General features: G+C 38.6%; 1 protein-coding gene across 6 annotated transcripts in view; it reads right to left on the reverse strand.

The window, feature by feature from the left end:
- The window catches only part of IMMP2L (inner mitochondrial membrane peptidase subunit 2), an 867011-nt gene extending 844064 nt beyond the window's left edge, over window positions 1-22947 (reverse strand). For 3 of the 6 annotated variants that reach the window (XM_027574869.2, XM_027574874.2, XM_027574875.1), the window contains exons 1-2: window positions 22902-22947; window positions 22307-22379 (exon numbers count right to left, since the gene is read on the reverse strand). The gene's annotated coding sequence lies outside the window, so the exon portion shown is untranslated. Of the gene's footprint in view, window positions 1-20878; window positions 20948-22306; window positions 22380-22571; window positions 22689-22846; window positions 22870-22901 lie in introns of those variants that run through there. The other 3 variants (XM_027574872.2, XM_027574870.2, XM_027574873.2) reach the window with 3 other exon arrangements.
- Between the last annotated feature and the right edge of the window lie 2420 nt (window positions 22948-25367).

The following is a 25367-nucleotide window of genomic DNA, read 5'->3' on the forward strand; positions in this document are numbered from 1 at the left end:
TTAACTTAGTATAAGTAATACCATAAAAGTATTTTATAAACTAAGTTTAATAAAATGCAAAATATTATTTTAAAATAAGTTTCCTTTGCAATCACCCTCACATATAGGTTAGAAATGAAGTTAGTTCCCTTGCAGGTACAAAAAAATAAATTTTCAATTCATCAATAATCCATCTATATAATTTCCAAAGTATAATTATTGAGTTGAGTAAATAAGGCTTTCCACTATTCTTTGATTTTATATCTGCATGTCCAGCTGTTATGTGACTTTGAGATCCAGTGGTAAAATACAAAGGTGTGAATCCGAACTATTTTAAATGTACATTTTACTATCAGTAGTCCTAGTCTAAAACAGTCAGACCCCTGTGGTTTGTTAAAAAACAGCTAATGTTGAAATTACCTAAGCCTACAGAGCACTGGGAAGAGCCAAGAAATGATCATCAAAAAGAGAGAGAGAATGAAGTTGGCGTTTCTTCCTTCAGTATTTACTCCTTTTACGTCAATAAACATTTGAGTACCTGCTACATGTGGGGCATCATACCAGTTTCTATACTGAAAGAATGAAGATATATCTGTGTATCTATATAGATATTGAACATTAAACATTGTTCTTTTGAATTAATCTAGCCTTGTGATAAGGTTACCAGGGCCATAAAACTAATATGAAGAAAGATAGGTTTTATAAAAGAGATAGGCAATTGGGGATGTTATGGAAAGACAAACTACACAGTATTCTATAATCTCTGGTCCTTCTGCTCTCAGAAAAATGACTCTATCATCCAAATGGCTGCCCCAAGGTCAACATGGTAGTTAGCCAAAGTGCCCTCTACTAAAAAAAAAACAAATCACAACTTCCTCTTGCTTGAAATCCTTCGATAACTCTCCATGTCCTATAGCAAAATATCAAACTCCTTAGATTTAACATACACTTATCTTTCATTAGCACATCATGCTCCAGCCAAACCCAGCTACATGCAATTCCTACAATATGTCATGCTTTTACTTGTCTCTGGGCCCTTATATATGTTCTCCTTTGTCTTTATCTCTCTTCCCAACTTCTTTTGTCTTGACCAACTCTTTCCTTTTCTTTTCTTTTTTTTTTTTTTTTTAAGTAAGCCCTATGCCCAACGTGGGGCTTGAACTCATAACCCTGAGATCAAGAATTGCAGGCTCCACCAACTAAGCCAGCCAGACACTCCTGTCTTGGCCAACTCTTATTCACCCTTCAGGTCCGCTTAGATGTCACCCATCAGGAAGTCCACCCTGACTCTCCATGTCTGAATTAGATGCCCCTCCTATGTGTTGCCATCAAATCCTATGTTTCCTCTACCACAGCATTTATCACTCCTGATATTCTCATCCTTACCTCCAATCGGCTATGAGTTCTGTGATGGCTTCTTGTTCACTGCCAGACCTCAGCACCTTGCACTGAAGTGTTCGATGTTCAATACAGTTTTAGGGAAGAAATCAATAAATGAGTTCCACTAATTACTAAAAATAATTTTAACCTACTTTCCTGTCCATGTAGACTATCTGCACTGTATTCAGAATATGATGGATGTGGAGGAGGCAAAGACTGAGAGAAAGGCATTGCCTAACCACATGCAACAAACTGTGTGTGTGTGTTCATGTGCTGTGTGTGTGCACATGGGTGAGTATGTTCATGTGTCTGACTATCCTATCTCACATCTGATAGTTTTACTTGGCAGTTGAAGATACTTATTGAGAAAGTGTTCCTTTTTATATTATGTATATTTATATATGTGTATGTTTATGTATACTGAACTTCAAGAGATTGATTTGGGTTTTTTTTTCTTCAATAAATCATAGCACATCACTCATGTCTAAAGGCAATAAAGATGGGTAAAAAAGAGCAAGTAATTTTTCATAACCTATTCAACTGTAAGACATCAAGAATTCCTTTTTTCAATTGAAAGCTTACTTTTAGGAAGTGTTTAACTTGTTTTTCCTTAAAAGCAATGTATTTCAGTCCAGACGCCATGGTGGCCCTAAGGATTCCCTAGAGGCACAAGGGCCGAAGGGAGCAGGCACAAAGTAACCAAACTCTGAGCCCCAATTCCCTTCTTCAGTCAAAGTCACTTGCTTCTATCTTTTGGGTTTTTTAATAATAGAATTGCAAAAAAGATTTTCTTTGAAGGGTTCACTACATAAAAAAATAAGAAGAAAAAGAGGTTAAAAACCACCACCTTAAAAAATCAGACATGGATTGAGGCTCAGACTATATAGTTCAAGCCCTAATGTTTTTCATATTTCTGGTTTAAATTCATCCATCAGGTTTATAAGCCCTTATTTGTGCTAAAAGGAGAAATAGCATTTGAATGCAGAGATATTCAGGTAGAGTGAAAACAATGGGTTTTGAGAAGTATATTTATTCTCTGATGCACCATAAGATTATTTATCTTATAATGTTTAATGGCATTATTTATGTACCAATCTTCAAGTTAATGATTCATAACACAGAATACCAAAATAATACAATGAACAACAGAAAAGCCCACTGTAAATGCTAGCTGCAGCTATGTTTTATGTATGATAGACGAATATCCCAACCCACTTTAGTAATTTCTTAGTAAAAAGATCACCTTAAATAGGAGAATTCACCAAACTCACACTTAAGTAGCAATTTTAACTACTTTGCCAATAAAGAAAAAAAGGGGGAGCAAGGTAATTGAAACCAGGGGTTGCTCTATATTGCAACATTCAAAAGACCATTCAGAACACCAGGAGGGAGAATTCGATCTGCTGGTAAACACACTCGGGAGTGATAAGCAGAAATGGGAGTCTCTAAACAGAAACCTTCAAACATCCTCTGCACAACGGCTTTGGAATTGTGGAATGGTATTCAACTGCAAGTCAGGTAAATACCTGAAAACTCTCAGCTCTGAACTTCATAAGTTAGGTGAATCCAAAATCTTTAGAGCTGAACATACATATAATTATGCCTAAGATCTACTGAGCTGAGAAGCAACCAACCTAATTTTTATCTCTCCTGGGAAGTCTTACATGAGTATTATAAACCCCAGCACTGTCGTCCACCCCCAAACTCCTCTGGCATACACTAGCCACACCCTCATTTGGCACCCAGTATTATTAGTTATCTTTTTATAGTTATGTCCATTTTCCACAACTACACTGTAAGCCCCTAAAGGGTAAGTAACATGTCTCACTCCTCTATAAACCCTAAAGGTCTTAGAATTTTGCTAAGCATTTGCAGGTGCTAAGTAAATTTTTCTTGACTGTTTGCTTAATTTTAGATATGGTTTATATTACCACCCAGTTATAATGTTGATGGAGAGACACTTTGATATGATTGTGTCAGATACTCCAACCCTTTAAATACCTGTCAAGAGCATAAGAGAGAAACTGGGTGACCAGAGCTGGCTATTTGGGAGCCACCCAACCCATCTGATACAGTACCTCCCTGCATGTGTTACTCCCAAAGAACCAAGTGCCCATCTTACTCTAGAGCTAAATTGTTACTTCTCTTCCCATGCTCAGTACCAAATTAGGATTCAGAAAACTTGGATTCAGGTCCTAGCCATGCCAATGACACAGCAATTCATTTCATCTATTTTAGTAGACTACCTATAACGTTCTTTGCTTCAACTATCTGTGATTCTGAGTCTAACTTCAGGCCTTTACCTTCCATATCAGAAATCCATGGAATGGCCCCTTCTCCCCACTACTAAAGTTACCTGTCTTCCATGATATACCCCATCATCATCGTCTTCATTGCACCCTGCTCCAAGACCATTTCTGACTTCTGCTGCAAGGTTAACATTGGTCATGAAATCATGTTCACTTCTAATGACGATGGGTTAAATTTCTTGCCTGATCTTTACTTTATACCTGTGCTCATTTAATAAACATATGTCACATGGCTGATTGGGTAAAACAAGATAACATACACACTTGGGGAAAATTCTAATACATTCCTGCTTTCAGAAGCAAAGATAAGTATAATCCCATTTGCAAATAAGTACCAGTAATAATAAATAAAATTATTTTCATATGGGTCACCAATAGGTTGTTGTCAACTTAATCAATAGTTCAGTGGCCCTGAGAATAATTCCCTGATCTTTCCAATTTTGTAAGAAATTTATATTTATTGTTTCATCAACATCATATGATATTAGGGAACATCACAATGGTTGTTAAAGTAAATGGCTGAGAAAGAAAATTTAGTAACGATTTTGATAGATTTTAGGAAGTATATGAGCTAAATAAAAATATATGAGCCATATAGAAATTCAAAGCAATTAAATTAAATTAATATCTATCAGTTTTGAATAATGAAGTTTTTCAGAATCTAATATACCTTTGTTCTGCAAAAAGACTAAGCATATCATCCAAAGACCTTCCCCTTCCCCAAGCCAAGTAATTTGTTATCCAATTAATTACAAAGAAAGGTGGCAATTTTATCTCTTCAAATCTGTCTAGCAAAAAGAGCCATAATAAAATCACAGATGAAAGGTCAGTTTTAGAAGTGAGAGAGATGTTAACAGAACCCCCCAGGCAATATTTAAAATACTATTTTTCCTTGGCCAAAATTATACCAACATTTTGCTATACTTTGGGTGTTAACTTCAGTACAAACATTAAACAGTGACATAAAAATTTTTGGCCAACAGTAGTGTGAAGTTTTGTTTCATATTTAATAAGGATGGAGTGATTGGCAGCCACTCTCAAAATCAGTCAGAAATACTCTTTCACAAATTATTATCAGGTCTGTAAACTCTGAAAAAAGCATTAATTGGAAACAGAAAGAAAAACTGTAAGAAACAATTTGACTTTGAAACCAATGAAATAAAAATTTCATTCTAGTAAAGAATATTCATTTGTGTTGTCTAAAATACCGTATCGCTGTAGTAATACTAAAATTAAAATTTTTGTTATTCTATTTTGTTACCTCAATTAATCTCTTACATTAACCTATTTTTATCCCATTTTGAAAGATATAAGCTAATGCTCACAGTATTTGAGTAATCTTCCTCAAATCACACAGATAGTAAGTAGCAGAGCTAAATCCAGATTATCTGACCCCATGGACTGTGCAATTAAGCACTATGCTCCCACTTAGTTGCCACTCCCAGTAAATATTCACCACTCCCAATAAACATAACAAGAGTTACTGATTTCATAACTGCTACTACGGCACTCAGATGGAACAAATATAAGAGTGTCCTGAATACACAATTAGTTCAACCCACTATATAAAAGGTAAGTGCTCAAGTCTCATTAATTTCTAATAAATTTTCAAATGGGAAAGGGGTACAAAAAGGAGAAAAGTACAAATCTATATATACAACATCAATTAATAGAAAAATATCACTGGAGTTGTCTTTGGACTTAACAAGTACTAAAAACTCTTATTATATTGCTATCCTTGCAGCCCTCTGAATTGGCTCTCAGAATCTGAAATTTCACTGTTGAAAGAAAAGAAAGCTGGAAGATACATGCATTCCAAAACACTGTGCCCTTTTGCGATTTCCCTTCTACATTTATTACCCAGATCTTTAAACACTCAACTAGGAGCTAAACCAATTTAACTGTATGTATAAAATGTAAAATTGGAAATGCCACAAAATCAACATGACCTTTAAGGTGTAACATTTTCCACAATCATTTACTTAATAGCAGAAAAACATTTTATAGTGTTTAAAGCATAGCCTTCATGTGTAATATTTTCAGCAAACATAAAAGCAAATACAGAACAAAGTACTTAAAAATCAACCACATTTTTTAAACAAAAACTGCAATTAATTTTAAACCACCACTTTTTCTGCAGTACATTATCAAACATTCATAACTATATTGGTATGCTTCACTTTTCAAATACAGACCTGATGTAATCATCACCCAAGCCCAGTCACCTCCTGCAACTGGTAAGGCCTACCAGTATGACTGATTTTCCCCCAATTTAGCCATATCAGTTTGCTTGAGAACTAAAATATACGTCGGAAAAAGGGCCAAGATGAGCCCTCTCTGTAAACCAACAGGACCACCTTGATTAATTCCAAGGCACTGATCTCAACATAATGTCTTCTTACCAACCAGACTCCTCAGTCAAAGATACTGAAAGCAAAGATAATAATTAGGTAGTCGATATTACCATAAAATTAAATTTTGTATAAGAGCAAATGTAGTCTTCTATCTTCAGATCCAATCATATATTTCTTAAAAGTAAAAGACATGCAAATAGATGCTAATGGGATGGCAGAATTTCCCCAAGAGAGAATCACACTTGAGATAAATCACCACTCTCACAATTTTAATTCCATAATCAAGTAGCAATTCTTGAGAATATATCTTTCCCCTTTGACTACTTTGATTAAGTAGTTTCAGTAGAAGCTGATCAGAAAATACTTTTTCTCAGATTTTTTTTTCCTGCACTGCTACCAGCAGATTAAAATTAGCAAGACAAATAAAGTCAGAATCCATATCATCCCCATTTATTGCCTTTAACACCTGGAAGTTAGGAAGAAAAAGAGATCAAGGAAACAAACAGAGCAATCTAATGCCTGGCTCAAGGACAAATTCTATCTTTAAAGTTGAGTATGCTTCTATCAACTCTATGAATTCAGTTCTTTAATGAAAAGGTTATAGCATGCCGACAAAACAGTGCCATTATCAGCCAAGCAACTAAATTAGATACCTCACCTGTCACAGAGAAAACCAATAAGGCCCAATGAATTTATATTGTACAGTGATTTATTTAGGGAAAAACTTTGAAATACAATGTCTTTAGCTTTTTGTGTACTAAACATATTCTGCTCCATTGGCTGGAAGAAATCTAAGATGGCCTCTGTGGCAGAGGGCAAATAGGAGTTAGACTTAGTACAAGAGAGAAGCAGAACAAGATGAAAGAAAAGGAGTTGGGAAGGGGGAGTTTTCCATTCAACATACATAAAAATAATGGCTTTTTACAGGGAAAGGAAGGTAAGGGGCTACCCTAAGAAGGAAATAGACACAATCAGCTTTGGTAGAAACTAAACAGCAGAAGGTCTAAAGGAGCCCTGAAAAGTGGTTTACACCCCAAACAAAACAAGAGTGAGACAAACTTAAGTAGGAAAAGTGTGGGCCAACATTCAAAGACAAGAATCTGACCTGATTCTTTTCCAGCACCATCTTGTTCTCTTCTGTGATGGCACCTATCACCTTCCTTCTCTATACCTTTACTTGTGCTACTCCTTCAGCCTATAATTTCTTTCCAACCTCTCCACTCATTTAATGCTGCAGTCTCCTAATACAAGCTCAAAATCTCACTCCATTTTGTGAAGTCACAGGCAATCTCCAACCTCTTAGTTTCACTCCATCCTATAGCACACCAAAGCTTTGTTTATACCTCATTGTGGACACTTATTATATTCTGAATCACAATCATTTATGTACATATTTATCTTCCCCACCACCATACCTAGGGGTTCTTATTTTGGGAGGGGGGAGATATGTTATCTTTTTTTAATTATGGTAAAATACACGACCTAAAATTTACCATATTAACCATTCTTAAGTGTACGGTTCAATAGTGATAAGTATATTCACTTTGTTGTGCAACCAATCTCCAGAACTTTTCATCTTACAAAACTAAAACTCTGTACCCATTAAACTCCCTGTTCCTCCCTATACCCCACTCTTGGTAACCATCATTCTACTTTCTATGAATTTGACTACTCTATGTACCCTGTATAAATGGAATCATACAGTATTTATTTTCCTGTGACTAGTTTATTTCACTTAGCAAATGTCCTCAAGGATCATCCATGTTGTAGCATGTCAGAATTTCCTTCCTTTTTAAGGCTGAATAATATTCCACTGTATGTATGTACCACCGTTTGTTTATCCATTCATCCATCCGTGGACACTTGGGTTGCTTCCACCTTTTGGCTATTGTGATTAATGCTGCTATGAACATGGGTCTTAGAGACTCTGCTTTCAATTCTTTTTTTTTTTTTAAAGATTTATTTATTTATTTATTTATTTGAGAGCGAGAGCACAAGCGGGAGAGACAGAGGGAGAGGGAGAAAGACTCCGCTGAGAGTGGAGCCCAACCCGGGGCCCGATCCCAGGACCCTGAGATCATGACCTGAGCCAAAACCAAGCGGCAGTTGCTTGACTGACTGTGCTCCCAGGCACCCCTGCTTTCAATCCTTTTGGTGTATTTGCAAAAGTGGAACTGCTGGATCATATGAGAGGTCTATTTTCAATTTTTTGAGGAATTGCCATACTGTTTTCCATAGTGGCTCTACCATTTTACATTCTCATGAAGAGTGCACAAGGGTTACAATTTCTCCACATCCTCACCATACTTGTTACTTTCTATTTTTTTAATAGTAGCTAGCCTAATGAGTGTGAATTCATAGTATCTCATTGTGGTTCTCATTTGCATTTTCCTCATGATTAGTGACACTGGGCACCTTGTCATGTTCTTATCAGCCACTTACATATCTTCTTTGGAGAAATGTCTACTTAAGTGCTTTGCTCATTTTTAAATTGGGTTTTGTTGTTGTTGTTGAGTTATAGGAGTTTTTATATACTCTGAATATTAACCCCTTATCAAATATATGAATCATTGAGGTTTTTAATTTACCTTTCTATTCCCTAATTTCCCAGAGTAGATTATATGTAATATAGAAATACATTTTGAGTTGAATGTGTTTCTTTCTTTTGAAAAAAATTTTTGTATAATATAAAATTCAAAACATCCAAAAAGAGTTATATAATAGAAAATAAGACACCCTCCCATCCCTGTTCTCCTGCCACCTTCCTCTTTCTAATTATTCCCTCCAGAGATATTCTGTGCATACACAAGAAAATATGTATCTTAATTTAGTCTCCTTCAAAATATTAACCTACTATTATCCACTGTTCTGCACCTTACCTTTTTGACTTAATAATTATTTCATTTCAGCATATATAAACTGCCTTATTCTTTTTAACAACTACTGCATATTCTACTGTATGTCCCATAATTTATTTATCCAATCTCCCAAGAATGAGCACTTAAGTTGTTTTTGATTCCTGCAAAGAATATCTCTAAATATATTTCATCCAAGTACAAGATCTATAGAATAAATTCTAATAAGAAATCAAGTGATATGTATATTTTAAGTTTTGATAACTATTTCCAAATTGGTCTCAATGAAAACTACAAAAATCCATACTCCCATTAGCAATGATGACTCTGCCTATTTCTCTATACCCTCAATAATACACTGTGTTTGCAAAATTTTTTGTTTCATTGGCAGTCTGACAGACTACTAAGTCTAATATTTGGGTCATTCACAATCCAACCTCAATCTACATGAGGCATACCTCATTTCACTGCACTACTCTTTATTGTGCTTCAAAGATACTGCATTTTATTTATTTATTTATTTTTTACAGACTGAGGGTTTGTAGCAACCTTGCATCAGGCAAGTGTATCAGCACCATTTTTTCAACAGCATTTGCTCACTTCACATCTCTGCGTCACATTTTGGTAATTCTCACACTATTTTAAACTTTTTCATTATCATTATATTTGTTATGGTGATCTGTGATCAGTGATCCTTGATGTTACTATTGTAATTGTTTTGGAGCATGACAAACCATGCCCAGAAAAAGACAGTGAACTTAATCAATAAATGTGTGTCTTCTGACTGCAGATGTGGTGGAGATAGCACTTTGTCACGTCTTTGGCCACATAATATATTTTGAAGATAAAAAAAAGAACTTTAAATTAGTAGAGATACAAAAAATGAGATTGCTATATAATAAAAATGTTAATAAAAAAGGACATGACTATTAGAGTTTTATCTTGAACTAAACAACATTGAGCATTCTCAAACTCAGAAGTGTAGAGTTTTTGGTAACTATAATGCATTAGTATGTCACTGACCATTCCTCTCTCCAAGTATTTTAAACTAGAAGAACACTTTGAAACTAGAATTGTATTTAATATATCACTTGCCTCAAGATTTCATCTTCACAAGACTATTTGTAGCTTCTTCCCCCAAAATCTCTCTACCTAACTCTGCCTTGCCCTCGTGGCTTCAGTCACATAGACATTGGTCACAAGAACTTTAGAATCTATGCTTTTCTTACCATAAACAGCAAATAATGTGTCTTTGACTCTATACAGAAGGTGGCAATGTAATTTGTGCTTTTGGAGGGGGACTAACATCTCAAGCTAACAACTAGGTAATAAATATGATTAGGAGCCACACACACAAGCTGAATATCCCAAAGTATATACCTTTCATAATAAGATACAAGCAGGCTTAATCAATAAGACGTTTTTGGAGAAAAAAAATGCATTTTTTCTTAGACACACCCAAATAACCATCTTTTCAGCAGTATTGCCTTTTTTTTTTTAAGATTTTATTTCTTTATTTGACAGAGAGACAGAGATTACAAGCAGGGGGAGCAGCAGAGGGACAGGGAGAAGCAGGCTCCCCGCTGAGCAAGGAGCCCGATGAGGGACTCCCTGAGCCGAAGGCAGACGCTTAACCAACTGAGCCACCTAGGTGCCCCAGCAGTATTGCCTTCTTAAACCCAAATCATTATTTCCCTTTATTACTTGTCTGCAAAACCAAACAAATAAAAAAAAAGAATTGAAATGTAATAACTAAGTATAACTCATTAAGCGATTAATTCCTCACATTTCTTTGTAACAAGTTAAAATTTACATATGATTTTGGGTTGCTTGGGTGGCTTAATCGGTTAAGCATCTGACTCTTGGATTTCAGCTCAGGTCATGATCTCAGGGTTGTGAGACTGAGCCTGGTGTCAGGCTCCACATTAGACATGGAGCCTATATAAGATTCTCTCTCTCTCTCTCCCCCTCTTCCTTTGCCCCTCCCCCCACTCTCTCTCTCTCTCACTCTCTCTAAAAAAAATTTACATACGATTTTAACAAATAGCTCATATAATGCTCAAAAATAACCTATAAAGTATATGTTTTCTCCACTTTTCAAAAAAAAATGAAGTTCGGGGGTGCCTGGATGCTCAGTCAATTAAATGTCCACCTTCAGCTCAGGTCATGATCCCAGAATCCTGGGATTGAGTCCCACATCAGGCTCTCTGCCCAGCGGGGAATCTGCTCCCTCTCCCTCTGCCACTCCCCCTGCTTGTGCTTGCTCACTCTCTCTCTCTGCCATATAACTAAATAAAATCTTTTAAAGAAAATGAAATTCAGAGACAAAAAATTCACTTTCACATTGCTCATAGAGCTAGCACTCAAATAAAACCACATTCTTTTCCCCATACATCACCACTTCAACATCTAGAAATTTATATTTAATGTCTATTTTTTTAAGTTTTAAAACAAAGGTTTTGTTTTGTTTTAAGATTTTATTTATTTATTTGACAGAGAGATAGCAAGAGCAGGAACCCAAGCAGGGGGAGAGGGAGAAGCAGGCTTCCCGCCAAGCCGGGAGCCCGACATGGGACTCAATCCCAGGACCCTGGGATCATGACCTGAGCCACAGGCAGACACTGAACGACTGAGCCACCCAGGCGCCCTAAAACAAAGGTTTTAATGAAATATTTAGAATATTAACATCATGCAGTCATACACACCACATGTTTCAAACTATTAATCTCAAACTATTACTGTCGTAACTCAAGTGTTCAGACTACAGAACTTCTCTTACACATGAGAAATAGACTCAATAAAAAGCTAGTTTATGAAGTGCCTCAAACTATCCTTATATAATGATACTAGTTATTATCAAACAAAACTAAATAATAATTACTTAGTGTTTGAATCTGACACTAATAAAACTCTTACTAAACAAATAAACTCTTGGAAAAAACCAAAATGCTTTATAAATAATCTGCTACACCAGGCAAACTAAAATTTAAGGAAATAAGGCTACATACTGTATGATTCCAACTACATGACATTATGGAAAAGGCAAAACTATGGAGACAGTAAAAAGATCTATGGTTGTCAGGGGTTAGCGAGAAGAAGATAGATGAATAGGCAGAACATGGTGGACTTTGGGGCAGTGAAACTAATGTACGATACTATAATGGTGGACACATGCTATTACACATTTGTTCAAATGTACAAAAGAATGTACAATACAAAGAGTGAACTCTCATGTAAACTATGGACTTTAGGTGATAATGCTGTGTCAATGTAGGCTCATCAGTTGCAATAAATGTATCATTCTGGTAAGTACTGTTGACAATGGGAGAAGCTATGCATGTCCAGGGGTGGGGGTATAGAGGAAATAACTGTACCTTTCATTCAATCTTGCTGTAAACCTAAAACTGGGCTAAAAAAAATAAAATCTATTTTTATTTTATTATTTTTTTAAAGATTTTATTTATTTATTTGACAGAGATACAGCGAGAGAAGGAACATAAGCAGAGGGAGCGGGAGAGGGAGAAGCAGTCTTCCCACCAAGCAGGGAGCCCGACGTGGGGCTCGATCCCAGGACCCTGGGACCATAACCTGCGCCAAAGGCAGACGCTTAATGACTAAGCCACCCAGACGCCCCTAAAATCTATTTTTAAAAATTAAGACAAATTATCTGTGGCAATTCTAATCTTTTCCTACCACATGTTGCTCTCTAGGTCCACTATTATCTACTTAGCAAAGAACACCTTTGACCATCAACCCTAACCTTCAGTTGAACTCCTCTTTATATACTCAGTGCTCCTCACAATGCCTGCTCTGCCCCTTGTAGCCCACTCATCCTCGAACGTGACATTGGTAGAGTAAGTCCAAAGACGGAGAAAATTTGGTACAGACAACCAACGGAGAAGGCAGGTAATGGAGAAGGAAGTAAAGAATTCCTAAAGAGGACAGTTAGCAGGGAAATCCACATGAGAGAGCAGAAAGGAGAAAAGAAACCTGAAATGCTATGAATTTACTGGTCTATATAATGTGAAAACCATATGAAATTAAATTATTCTAAAATGTAAAAGATGATATTACAAACATCTCCCTTCTTTAAAAAAAAAATCTTTGCTGTACATGATTCTAAAAGTAGAACACTAGAACTTGATAATGTGTTTACAATGTGTCCCCCAGCTACAAGCAAGATGATTTTTCAAAAGCTGACCATAAATGCTACAAACATTTTTCAAAAGAAAGAAATATAAAAGGGTATGTGTCAAAGTGCCATTACAAAGACCTGGCTCTCAAAATAAACTTTTGGATAAAACTGCAAAGATTAAATTTTTATGATCTATTACATGGAAGAAAGATGTACACTTTTATCTTCTGGGCATTCTTAACCTAAGAAGTCAAAAACTTGGTATGAGTTACCAAGCTGGGCAGGAGTACAATGAAATTCTGAAACAGCCATACAGGAATGAAAATGGAGTATGTGTGCTTACTGCTTTGGTCATCAATGAGAACAGGCTAAGCCCCTGGCAGATCCAAACATCTGAGTCATTTAGGAGAGGCTAAAGGTTATAGTGGCAAATCAGGGACCCATTGGACACGCTTAAAAATGGTTCTGGCAGGAGCCACTACCACCATCAATACCACCTGAGCAAATAATGACCCTCTGCATCTGAAATTTCAGGGGAGGAATAAAGCCTGGAGTTGTGCTAGTGATCCAATTCAGTTCAACTAATAGCAATTAAACAACAATGAAGTACTAGGCATTAAGTTAAAGGTGCCATAAGACAATGAAGAGTAAGATGTAGCCCCTACTTTAAAAGTTTCCAGTCCAACATAGGGTGAGACACGTCCACAAATGACTATAATCCAGGCAAAGTAGAACGAACGCCAAGAAAGAGATACAAAAACAGACATTCAGAGATTTCATCAAGGAGATAGTCTAGGATAAAACCTATGGTCACTCAGTTGACCAACAGGATCTTGTTATGGTTACTGTCCTTGCTTATAATTTTCTCCCACTATATGTACTAGTTCTATACTAGAAGATGTGAAAAACTTGACAAATTTATCTGCTGCTTTAATGTTTCACAAATGATTTTCCATAAATTCTTCACTGAAACGCAAAGCTATGCCATGCCCAGAAGAGATTATCATCCTCTCTGGCAGCCAACCCCCCACGATGGTCCCCAATGATACATGCCTCATATCCTGTATAGTCTCATTCTGAATCGGGGCTGGCCCGTGAGACCAATAAGACATCAAAAATGGTGGTGTGTGACTTCCAAGGATAGGTCAGAAAAGGCACTAGAGTCTCCACCCTGGTATCCTGTATGTCACTCTGGGGGAGCCAGCTCCCATGATGAGGGCAGCCCCTTGGAAAGCCCCTTGTGGAGAAGAACCAAAATGCCAACACCAACTTGCCAGCCATGTGAGTAGGCACTTTGGAAGGAAACCTTTTAGACCCAGGCATGTCCCCCAATAACTGCACCTCCTGCTGGCATCTGACAGTAACCACATGAGATCCTGAACCAGATCCACCCAAACTGCTGACCCACAGCAAACATGATAAAATAAATGATTATTGTTGCTTTCAGCCACTGAGTTTTTTATTATGTTACAAAGCAACAGAGAACAATGCATGTGAGGCTCAGAAAAACTAACTTATCTACTACCATTTAGGAGTGGGCAGGGAAACCAGGTCTGGAATCCAATCTCTAGGCTTTAGGTTCAGTTTTCTTGCCATTAAACAATACTACTTTTCAAGTAAAATAAATTATAATACCATAAGGATGATCATTTCTATGTGATTATACGACCAGCAGTAATATACCAAGTATCCCACAGTAAAAAAAAAAAAAAAAAAAGACACAGCACATGTCCCTATATACTTGACAGACATGATGAGACCTGCAATATAATTGAATTCATGGTATTCCATGGTACTTTTTACTGTCTTCTGGAAGATTTCTGGTTTTTTTTAATGTACAGATTTTAAAAATAAAAACCTATTTAGAACATTTAATGCTCAACAATCACATTACTGACATTGAAAATATTTATATACTTTACAATCTTAATCACAACAAACATCTGTATAATTTTAAACAGAATTGATATGTCAGACAAGAAATGCTCAACAGCTGATTGTTTAAGGACTTGCATTTTTTCTTTAGGTCTTCAACATGTTAGCATTACACAAATGTAGTAAATAGAGCAGCAAAATGTTCATGATGGTGAAATCTTAAATTCCAATCCATAAAATTGTTACTACCTTACAGGACAAGGTAGCCAGCTCTTAGCCTATCTACTCCTGGAGAAAGTCAACAGAATATTTCATTGTCACAACCACATTTGCATGTAATGTCCCTTCACATAATCACCTCTTTTGACCCACACGATCCTACAAGGTGGGGCAGATTTACTACCACTCCCACTTTCCAAAGGATGATGGGACTTAGAGACGTCTAAGTAACTTAACTGAGGACACAGGCTATTAAAAAGAATCACAAAAATCCAACCTATAACTTTTTAGCTCCAAGTCCCAGACTTTTCTTCTGCATTATAATTTAGCCCAGAGGTTCTCTACCCAGGTTGCCATTAGAACACCTGGGGGCACTTTGAAAAATATCAGTACCTGAATATCATCTCCAGAGATTCTGATTTAATTCCTCTGGTCTGTTTAGCCATCTAGCATATAATAAACCAGTGGTGGTAATTCACAGAAAGCTTAGACTACAAAAGGAGAAACTACCGATATCCCTATATGTAAGCGGAAACATCTTTATCCCCCAAAGCTCCCTGAAAGACACAGATATCTTGCAATAAACCAAGAAGAACAAGGAGGAAGAGGAGAGGAAAAACTCAAACCCGTTCTGCCACTACCATGGGGCCACCAAAGAGTATTTTATTCCCTCGATCCCACTCCTTGAACATCATCCCATACCTTAACTCTACTGCAAGTTCTAGCTCAAGTGTTGCCTCCTCTGTGAAGTCTTCAGGATCACACAGAAGAAAGAAGGCCATTTTTTGTATCCATCTTACTTTGAACTTCTGTAATAGCACGTATTGCTTAAGTCATTTACTTACACATCCATTTCTCTCACTGACCTGAGGAGTCCTTAAGAGCAGGATTGCTCTCTCAGTCATCCTTCCCATCTTATGTATCTCTCCATCCTCTACAGCCTTGAAGATAGCAAATACTAGTAAGTGTTTGCTAAATCAGATCGTTTTTTATGTTTGGCATGGTTAATTCCCCCTTAGCCTCCTGTACGCACTACTTTGAAATTTTTCGGTTTTTAATAGAAGAGTGGGGACTTTTTTCCCCCACAGGTGGATTAGGTCAGAGAATAATGTATGCAAAAAGGCCAGATGTGGGAAGAGCAAGTTTAGCAGTGGAATTCTGGGCCAGGAAGAAAAGGGTAAATAGGACAGTTAGTATGCATTTTTTGTTTGTTTGTTTTAAAGGGAAGATTAGGCAAAGACAGTGACAATCTGATTTTTATCCACAAGAAACATGACGAAGAACCACCTTTTCAACACCTCCCTGTCTATGGGGCTCTTTCCTCTCAGCATACATACATGCTCTCTCTCCCCTCAAAGAAAGAAGTCTGGCACAGTGGTTCTCATCCTCAGACATGTATTAGAATCCCTTGGAGAGCTCTGAAAATTCTGGACTGGAGATCAGTGAAGTCAGAATCTCTGAGGAGGGGCCCAGGCACACCTACTCTCTCCTCACTTCCTCCCCTCCTACTCACTCCTCTACCCATGCAGTGTAATCTCTGCCCCTACCAGTCCAGTGGAACCACTGACTTCTAACAGGCACTTTATAATCTTCATTGTACTTGATGATTCCTAGCATTCCATTTTTAATTGGGTTCTACTTCTTGAAACTCTGCAAGTCGGCCTGAAAAGTTTTGCTTTCTCTTTCCTCCCAGCCTCTCTGGCCACTCCCCTTCAGCATCCTTATATCTGTCTTTGTCTTGGTTTGTCCTTAAAATTTCAATATTCTTCAGGACTTATTTTGAGCCCTTTTCTCTTCTCTTTCTATGCAGTTCCTCTGAGCACTTCTGTCCTTACCCACACCTTCAACTACTCTCCATATAGTAGGCACTCAGAATTCTGCCTCTCCAGCCTCCACATCCCTTGTGATCCTCCGAGACCTCATATCCAACCGCCTCCTAGACAGCCCCAACTCACCCAGGATATGCCCTACAAGCAATGTAATCACACATCCCAACCTGAATCCATCAGCTGCCCCTCAGACCTGCTTCACTCTTCCCTCTCACTACGCAAAAACCTGGTAGCCTCTCCAGCATCCTCACTCTCCCATTCCTGTTACACTCAAACAGTCGCAAAGACCACCCAATTTTCCCTCCTCCTAAATATCCTTCCTAAACATTCTCATTTCTAAGTGTCCCCACTACTTCCAGCCTCGTCTTGCTCTCAGGTTCCCATTATCCATACTAATGCACTGTCTGTTTGGGCCTCCAGTCTTGCCTCCCCACCTGGCACCTCGCTCCACCCCCAATCTACCCAGCACACTGCTTTCACAGTGACCTTTCATGTCGCTCACAATGCTGCACGTGGCAGGAGGTGTGCCCTGACTCAGCTATCTGGTTTCATCTCCTTTCACTCCTGACTTTGCCCTTCACACTCTAATATAACTGACCTATATCTAGCTCCCTGAACACACCAGGCCCTCATAATGCCATACAACTATTCATGCTATTAGCCCTGTGCGGAAATGCTTTTGCTGCTTGTCAATCTGCTCACTTCTACTCAGTTTTCAAGATTCAGCTCAAACATAACCACTGCTAAAATCCTCCCCTGGCATTTCCATCAGGGATCAAGAGCTCCTGCTAGCTTTCCTTTGCACTTATAACTTCATTAGGGCAAATAGCACACAATATTTGAACTGTTGGTCAAGATGTCTATTGTCCTACTAGACTATAAGATCCTTGATCAAGGACAGTGACTTCATCTTTATATCCTCAAGTTCAATGCATATAGCATATAGTTCAAAAGAAAAAAGGAATTAATGAACTACAGGCCAATGAAAGGACAAGAAGATCAACTGGACTTCAAGTACAGAAGAAGTCCAGATCTTAAGGAAGTACGGACATCTATTAGTAAGTCCCACCTATTAAAAAAATAGAAATAAATGATTATTCAGGTATTATCAAGGTTAAAAAAAAGAGAACTTATCAATAGACTAAGCAGGCAATAAGGAGGTAAGAATCTCCAATAGAGCAGCCAACAAAAGATCAACTGAAAGGTCTGAGATAAAGGTGGTTCTTTCTACCAGTCAAGTAATTAATTCACAGGTCTAAGTCCATGGACTAATCTAAAGATTGGCAACTTCCTCTGTCAGTTCACCACTCCTCCCCTTTGTCATTATTCTCCATAGCCTTTTCCCAGCCCCCACTACTAAATCCCAGATTCCAGGGGTAATTTCCCTCTGTTGGAGCCACAGGTCCTACCAGTGGATTAGTCTGAGATATAAGGCAGAGGCTAGGGAATTGGCAATCTTTATTCTTGTGGCCAGGACCTAAAGGAAAGAAATGAAACTACTATTTACTGAGAGTCAGTTTTATACTAGATATTGTGCTACTTTACAAACACTCACTAAATCTCAGAGTAATCATGAGTAATTATCCTATTTTACAGATGAAGAATTTGTATCCAAGCTCACAGCTAAGTAATCAGAGCCTACCTGAAAACCCAGAGATAACAGCCTCTAGAGTATTTCCATACTCCTGACTACCTCAAAATGAAGAGAGATGTGGTCTAGCTATTCTAGGCCAACCTCAGAATATATCACTCTCCAAAACACTATTATAAATGTTGGCTAAAGTCTATAGTGTACCACTAATACATAATGGGCATACAGTGAGTTAAAATAACTTTGGTGGGGCACCTGGGTGGCTCAGTCGGTTAAGCATCCGACTCTCAATCTCAGCTAAGGTCTTGATCTCAGGGTAGTTTTTTAAAAAAACAAATAAGTAAAGAAAATAAAATAAAATAGGTTTGGGGCCCTGATCTGGAAATCTAAATGCTATTTGTTATTTTATTCCTATAAGTACACTGTTAACATTACAAACAAAAATGGACTTGAAAATGAACTTCTGGAATACAATGGGCTCTTTAGCAAGGCTTTTCTTTAAGAATATTTTTCTTAGACAAAAAGTCACCAAGGAGAGAAACTATTTTACCTTGTTAACTTGTAAGAACAATGACACTAGAAGACACCTGTGAGAGCGTGCTTATCTGACCAGGTGCTCATTTACAGTGTGCTGTCATTTGAATAAAACATTACACTAAACCCTACAGACCAGAGCTTATGACAGAATGCCACAAACTACAGCAGTACAGCTGATATGCCTCTAATCTACTGACAAAATGTACTCCTTAGCAAAGTGAAACCAGATGTCTGGGGTAAAAATCTGATGTCTGTGGACTTGTCTTTCTTGGCTTCCAGAGCTGTATTAGATACACTAAATACACAGCTTAACTGTATATTAAACCCACAACTTGGCAAAATCATGACAGTCTGGACATGAAGCATCAGCATTTTTATTGTAATTCTTATAAACCAAAGACATTTCTGAAATAGAAATCCTAAATTTAAGCCCTCAGCTAAATGCGGTACTATGTCTTTCCCATGTTAAGAACAGTGTCAGAGCTTTTTAAACACATTTATAGAAACTCTTTCCCTTCATTTTTCAAGCTGACACTTTTTAGACATGGCTGTGGAATGATTTCATGGTGGGCGGACAGGATTCAAACCACATCAGGTGTCAGTCTTTGTCTCAGAAATTCTAGGATCAGATTTAACAGGTGATCACTGTGAAAATGCTGCAAACACCCACCTCAGGAACTAAGTATGAGATACCCTGCTTCAGTTGCAAAGAAGATCATTAAGAATGGATTGGTGACCAGATAAAAAGGGAGGGAAATTAACAGTACCTATATGCCAGATGCTGTTTTTTGCACACTTTTTAATACACTCATTGTTCTGTTTTGACAGGTGAGAAATTAGGGAGCAAAATTTTAAGTGGCACAAAGTGGCAGAGTTAATGAGGTAAGAGCCAGGACTCGAGCCCATGTCGAAAAGACTCTAAAAGACGTGCCACTGCTACATGAGGACTGGGCGTGGAACAAGGAGTGGTGTTACATAGCCAAGAACAGGGAGGTAAAAGACAGAAATTTACAATTTTGCCAAATAGTAACATATAATCATGAAATAAAAAGTTGAAGAAAGAAACACAAATAGTTGAGAGGGTTCCTCTGAGAGTCAGTTCATAAGAGACTCACTTTCTACCTTTTATATCCCTGCAAGACTCATTTTTAAATAACTTTTTTTAATCTTATATATCCTTTGTAACAAGAAAAAGTCATCTTAAATAAAAAATGAGGTTAAATGTACAGAAACTCATACAAGTGAACAGTCTAGTATTTATTTTAAGTGCATTATCCTTAACACTCCATGTTTTCTCATCTTATGTCTTCTTTATGGAATAATTCAAAATACTATCCTCATCTAATTTTTATACTGATACATTTCAATACACTGCAAAATGACTATAGCACTATAACAGCGCTCCAACTGGTCCTAAGGGTTAACTTGCCTCAAGCTTATGCACTCCTTGCTTGCTGACCTAAGTCCCTTGGTCTGTAGCCAAACTAACCTACTTTCCTTGAGATTTGCAAACTACTGGCCCTTTGAGGAGTGAAGGACCAAACTTTCCCAGAAGATAATACCTAATCGCATTTGAAAACAGCTGCTGCTGATGCCAGCAAGTCTATTCAGGATGATGTCGACATACGAATAACCACCTGGGCCCCAGCTTCTCCTGCATGGAGCGCCCCCTGCCCCATTTTTCACGCCTTCCCCTTCAAAACTCTCCAGCTTCACCTGGCCTGGGAAGACGGTCTTTGGGACATTAGTCCACCATCCTCCCAGGTTGCCGGCTTCCTGAATAAAACAATCTTTCCTTTCCCACTTGTCTCTCACCTGTCTCTCAAGCATTGATTTTCAAGCTGACAGCAGCCAAACTTGAGTTTGGAACTGATTCTCTATCCAGTAACAACACTAAAACAGGACACAAATCACCATGGTCAGTAATCCTTGAAAGTTTATCACTGAAAGTACTAGAAGGCAGAAAAATAGCACTGTCCTCCCACAACACTGTATAGACCTGCACATGACTAAGATCAATAGCACAGGGAAGGTCTTGTACCGTAACACTTAAGTATTCCAAAAATCTACAGAAAACGGGTGAAAGGCCTGCTCCAAATGGCCATCTCCAAACCCAGTCTCATCATTTTTACCATCCTACTTATGTATCAGTGTTCCACACTTTGGTGGCAAAAAATAAATATCTACTGAATCAAAGAGTGAACCCATCATCAATAAACAACTATTTTCCAGTTTTTCATAAATTATATGTTTATCTATCACTTGAGTCCAATTAAGACAGGTTCAGGGCACAGGCAGCCACTGTCAAGTTGCCACAGAGTGCAATTCTAGCTTTCCTTCCTAAGTATCCAAGAATGGTTTGTTACATTCTTGCTTGCGGCTAACCTGAATTTTAGCTAACTTAAAATCTTTTATATGGGACACATAGGATGCATAAGGTATTCCCAACTTTCTGAGAGGGGCTGCGTTTCATTTCACCAGTAAGAAGGTAGGAGTGGTATATTGGAGACGTAATGGAAAATTTGCACTAAAGAACCGTTGAAAGAGATCATGTTGAAAATCACAGCAAACCCCCAAAGGCTTCTGCGCGCTGTTTGGCTACTTTTCAGAAGTGAGTAGAGTATTTGTGGGGGGGTGTCAAAGTGAAAGTCAAGAGTAAAAGACCCAGCCTGGTAATGTCACCCCCCACACCAAAGAACAAAAACAAACAAAAAAAACCTTCCTCCATGAGCTTGTGAGAAGATCCCAAAAGAATTTCAACAGTTACCATATTGCTAATTAACTTTACCCTTTGGCGTCCTAAAGAATTTTTACAGGAGTCTCTTTTTTTAAAAGGTAAAGATCTGTGGGTGGGGTTCCTGTCAATAATCAAGCAGGACCATGATTCTTCAATACAGTCTCCGGGATTAATCACAGCTTAGAGGAAGACATAGACGAGGCAGACAACTGCAAGACCCACGTTCCAAAAACGGGAAAGGTAATGACAGTTTTCTGTCAGGTCAAGTGGCTATAAGGGATCTTTGCCAAGCTGCCAAACTCCCAGCCATCTCTACAGACTCTAGGCCTGAAAAAACTCTTGGGTTTGGAGTCTGTGACCCTTGAAGGTGGGCCTCAGGTTCCTGAGGAAATGCAAGAATCTGGCCCCTAAATCCCCCAGGGGCAGTTCTGGATCTAGATTTTTCTCTCCCTTGCTCTCTCTTCTATAGCCCTAGCTCCTTCCACCCCTGATCATTCCTTACTTACCCTTTCTCCCGTTCTTCCTCGGTGAGAAGGGGTAAGTGGTTATTTTGTGCCCTCGCCCAATTTGGCCAAAACCCTAAAAGTAAAAATGACAGAGACAGGTGCTTTAAAATCCTGATGTTCCAGCCTCAGGAACTCCCACCACATGCCCAACAGTTCAAAGCAGAGGACAGCGCGTCCCCACAGCGCTCCCTCACGGCCAGGGCTTGGAGCCGGAGTTGTCCCCTAGGAGGGGGACGAGGAGAGGGCGAAAACTAGGGGTGCCCACTTGGCGGGGAAGAGCGAACCGCCTCCCGACTAGGTGTCGCCGCGGTTAGGCGCCGGTTTGCAACCACAGTTAGCCGGAGAGGTAGGCGGCAGGGCTGGCCGCCGCGCGGGGCCTCAGATAAACACGCGCACGCACACATGCTCGCGACACCGCAGGACTCGCGGCCGAGCAGCCCTCAACCTCCCAGCAATTCCCGCCCCGCCGGGAGCCGACTCCCCCGGAAGGGTCCCAAGCCCAGAGTACCGCCAGGTGTCGGCAGCTGCGCACCCACCCACCCCCTGCAGCCTCTCAGAGCCCCCCGAACCGCCGCCGGGCTCCCGCCCTCCGCACCCGCTGCGCAGCTCAGCCCAGGGGAAGTCCCCACGCTAGCCCCGCCCTCCGCCAGTGGAAAGCTCCGCCTCCACTCCCGGGCGCGCGGCAGCCGCGCGAAGCTCCGCCCACGGCGGAAAGCCGGCACCGCCCTCCTCCCCCCCCCCCCCCCCCCGGCGACCGCCTGGGTTAGGCCTAAAACCCGTCGTGGATTTGCAACGGATCAAAAGTAACACTCATTCAGCAAGCAATACCTGAGCCCTTACTCTAAGGTCTGCCCCGTACTAATGACTGAGAGGACAAGAGAGAGCTGAAACTGTGAAAATGTGTCTTCAGCTCCTCCCCTTGTTATAGAGGTCAGGAAACGGAGACCCCAGCAGTTGCTTGGAGTGCACAATTATAGTGGCAAAGAGCCTTTCCAGTACTCCCCGCTCTGGACTCCGTTATTGCGTTTTTTCTACTAAAGTGTACACAGGAAAATGATTTCAATTTTGCTTTCTCTAGGCAAGCCAAAAGGAATAATCCAGAACACGGAGTTTACTTTGGAAAAGCTGGGATTTCATACCTAAGCTTTTGTCTTCAAATGGTACAAGCTACCTAAAAGTTAACTAACATACAAAAAGTGTTGCTAAATCTGACTGAATTTAGTCACTAAGATTCATCAAATGTGCTTAAGAAGCTGAAGTCACCTGGAAAGGCTATAGTATAGTGTCTGATGCCAACTATGTGCCGTTCTGGAAAAGGTAAAACTGTGGAGACAGTAAAAAGATTTGTGTTTGCCAGTGGTTGAGGGGCTGAGGGGAGGGAAGAATAGGTGGAGCACAGATTTTTGTGGCAGTGAAAATATTCTCTATGATACTATCAGGGTGATACATAGCATTATACATTTATCAGACCCCACAGAATGTACAATACCAAGAGGGAACAGTAACTATACACTATAGACTCTGGGTAACGATGTGTCAATGTAGGTTCATCGATTGTAACAAATATACCACTTTGGTGCTGGGATATTGATAGTTGAGGAAGCTGTGCAAATGTGGGGTCAGGGAATATATTGGAACTCTATATTCTCTGCTCCATTTTTCTGTAAAACTGCTCTAAAACATAGTCGTTTAAAGAATGAAGCTGGGGTAAATCCTCAGAACATCCCATTTTCTTCAAATCCATCAATTAAATTCTAAACTGAATATTTGACTTTATCTGTGGAGTTGAGATATAATGATTTGTCTTCTTATATTCGAACATCCCTCCATGTGGCATTAATGTCATCAGAGAGAAAATGAATCATATATGTATTCCTCACTAAGGAACAAAATTAAAATATGGCTAGACATGTCTAATATTCAAGGAGATATCTAAGCAAGTCTAACCTGAAATAATTAAATTTACAAATTCTATGATATATTTGTATTTCAAATCTATTTCTATTCATACATACTTACAATTAGCAAATAGTCCAAGATATCATAGAGGTTTTTAAACATTTTGGTCTCAAGATCTCTTTACATTTTTAAAAATGAGAACTTTAAAGAGCTTTTGTTGGGCACCTGGGTGGCTCAGTTGGTTAAGCGTCTGCCTTCTGCTCAGGTCATGATCCCAGAGTCCTGGGATCGAGTCCCACATCGGGCTCCCTGCTCCTTGGGAGCCTGCTTCTCCCTCTGCCTCTCTCTCTCTCTCTGTCTCTCATGAATAAATAAATAAAATCTTTTAAAAAAATAAAATAAAGAGCTTTTGTTTATATGGGTTATATATGTCTATATTTACTGTATTAAAAATTAAGATAGAAAAATTTTAGATATGTGTTTAATTCATTTTTAGAATAATAGACCCATTACATGTTACTATAATGAACATTTTTTGGATAATGACTATATTTTTTAAAAAACTCAGAAAAAAATAGACTTTTCTACATTTTTTGCAAATCTCTTTACTATCAGGCTTAAGAGAAACAGGTGAATTCCCATATTCTGCTTCTGCATTCAATCTGTTACGATATGTTGTTACAGCTAGGATATTATGAAGAAAAGCAGCCCTCAGTCAAATTTGTAGTTGAAAAAGGGAAGACCTTGCAAACCCCCTAAAAAGAGTCTCAGTACCCCTAGGGTCCTCCAACCTTACTTTGAGAATTGCTGCCAAATAGCATTTTGGATTCATTTAATTCAATATTATGCATTCCCACACCAGAGTCCTCTAACACTTGAAATTATAGCCCTTCACTTATTCCAAGCTAAAACTGAAATTTGACAGCTCTTATCAAACCATCACCTTTCTGAAAGTCTTTTCAAAGCTTTTACTATAGCAACTCTGATGAAACTGATATTCTTACTTGAATACATATGAAAACATTTGAGATTTCATTTATATCCTTCATTTCAAACTTTCTGGAAAATTTTGAATATAAATTGTGCCACCTGGAAAAATGAAACATTGCTATACAGTTATTATTCCAATTTTACATATACTTATAATGAAATGTGTGCATTT

Source organism: Zalophus californianus, chromosome 12, assembly GCF_009762305.2.
Source record: "Zalophus californianus isolate mZalCal1 chromosome 12, mZalCal1.pri.v2, whole genome shotgun sequence".
NCBI lineage: Eukaryota > Metazoa > Chordata > Mammalia > Carnivora > Otariidae > Zalophus > Zalophus californianus.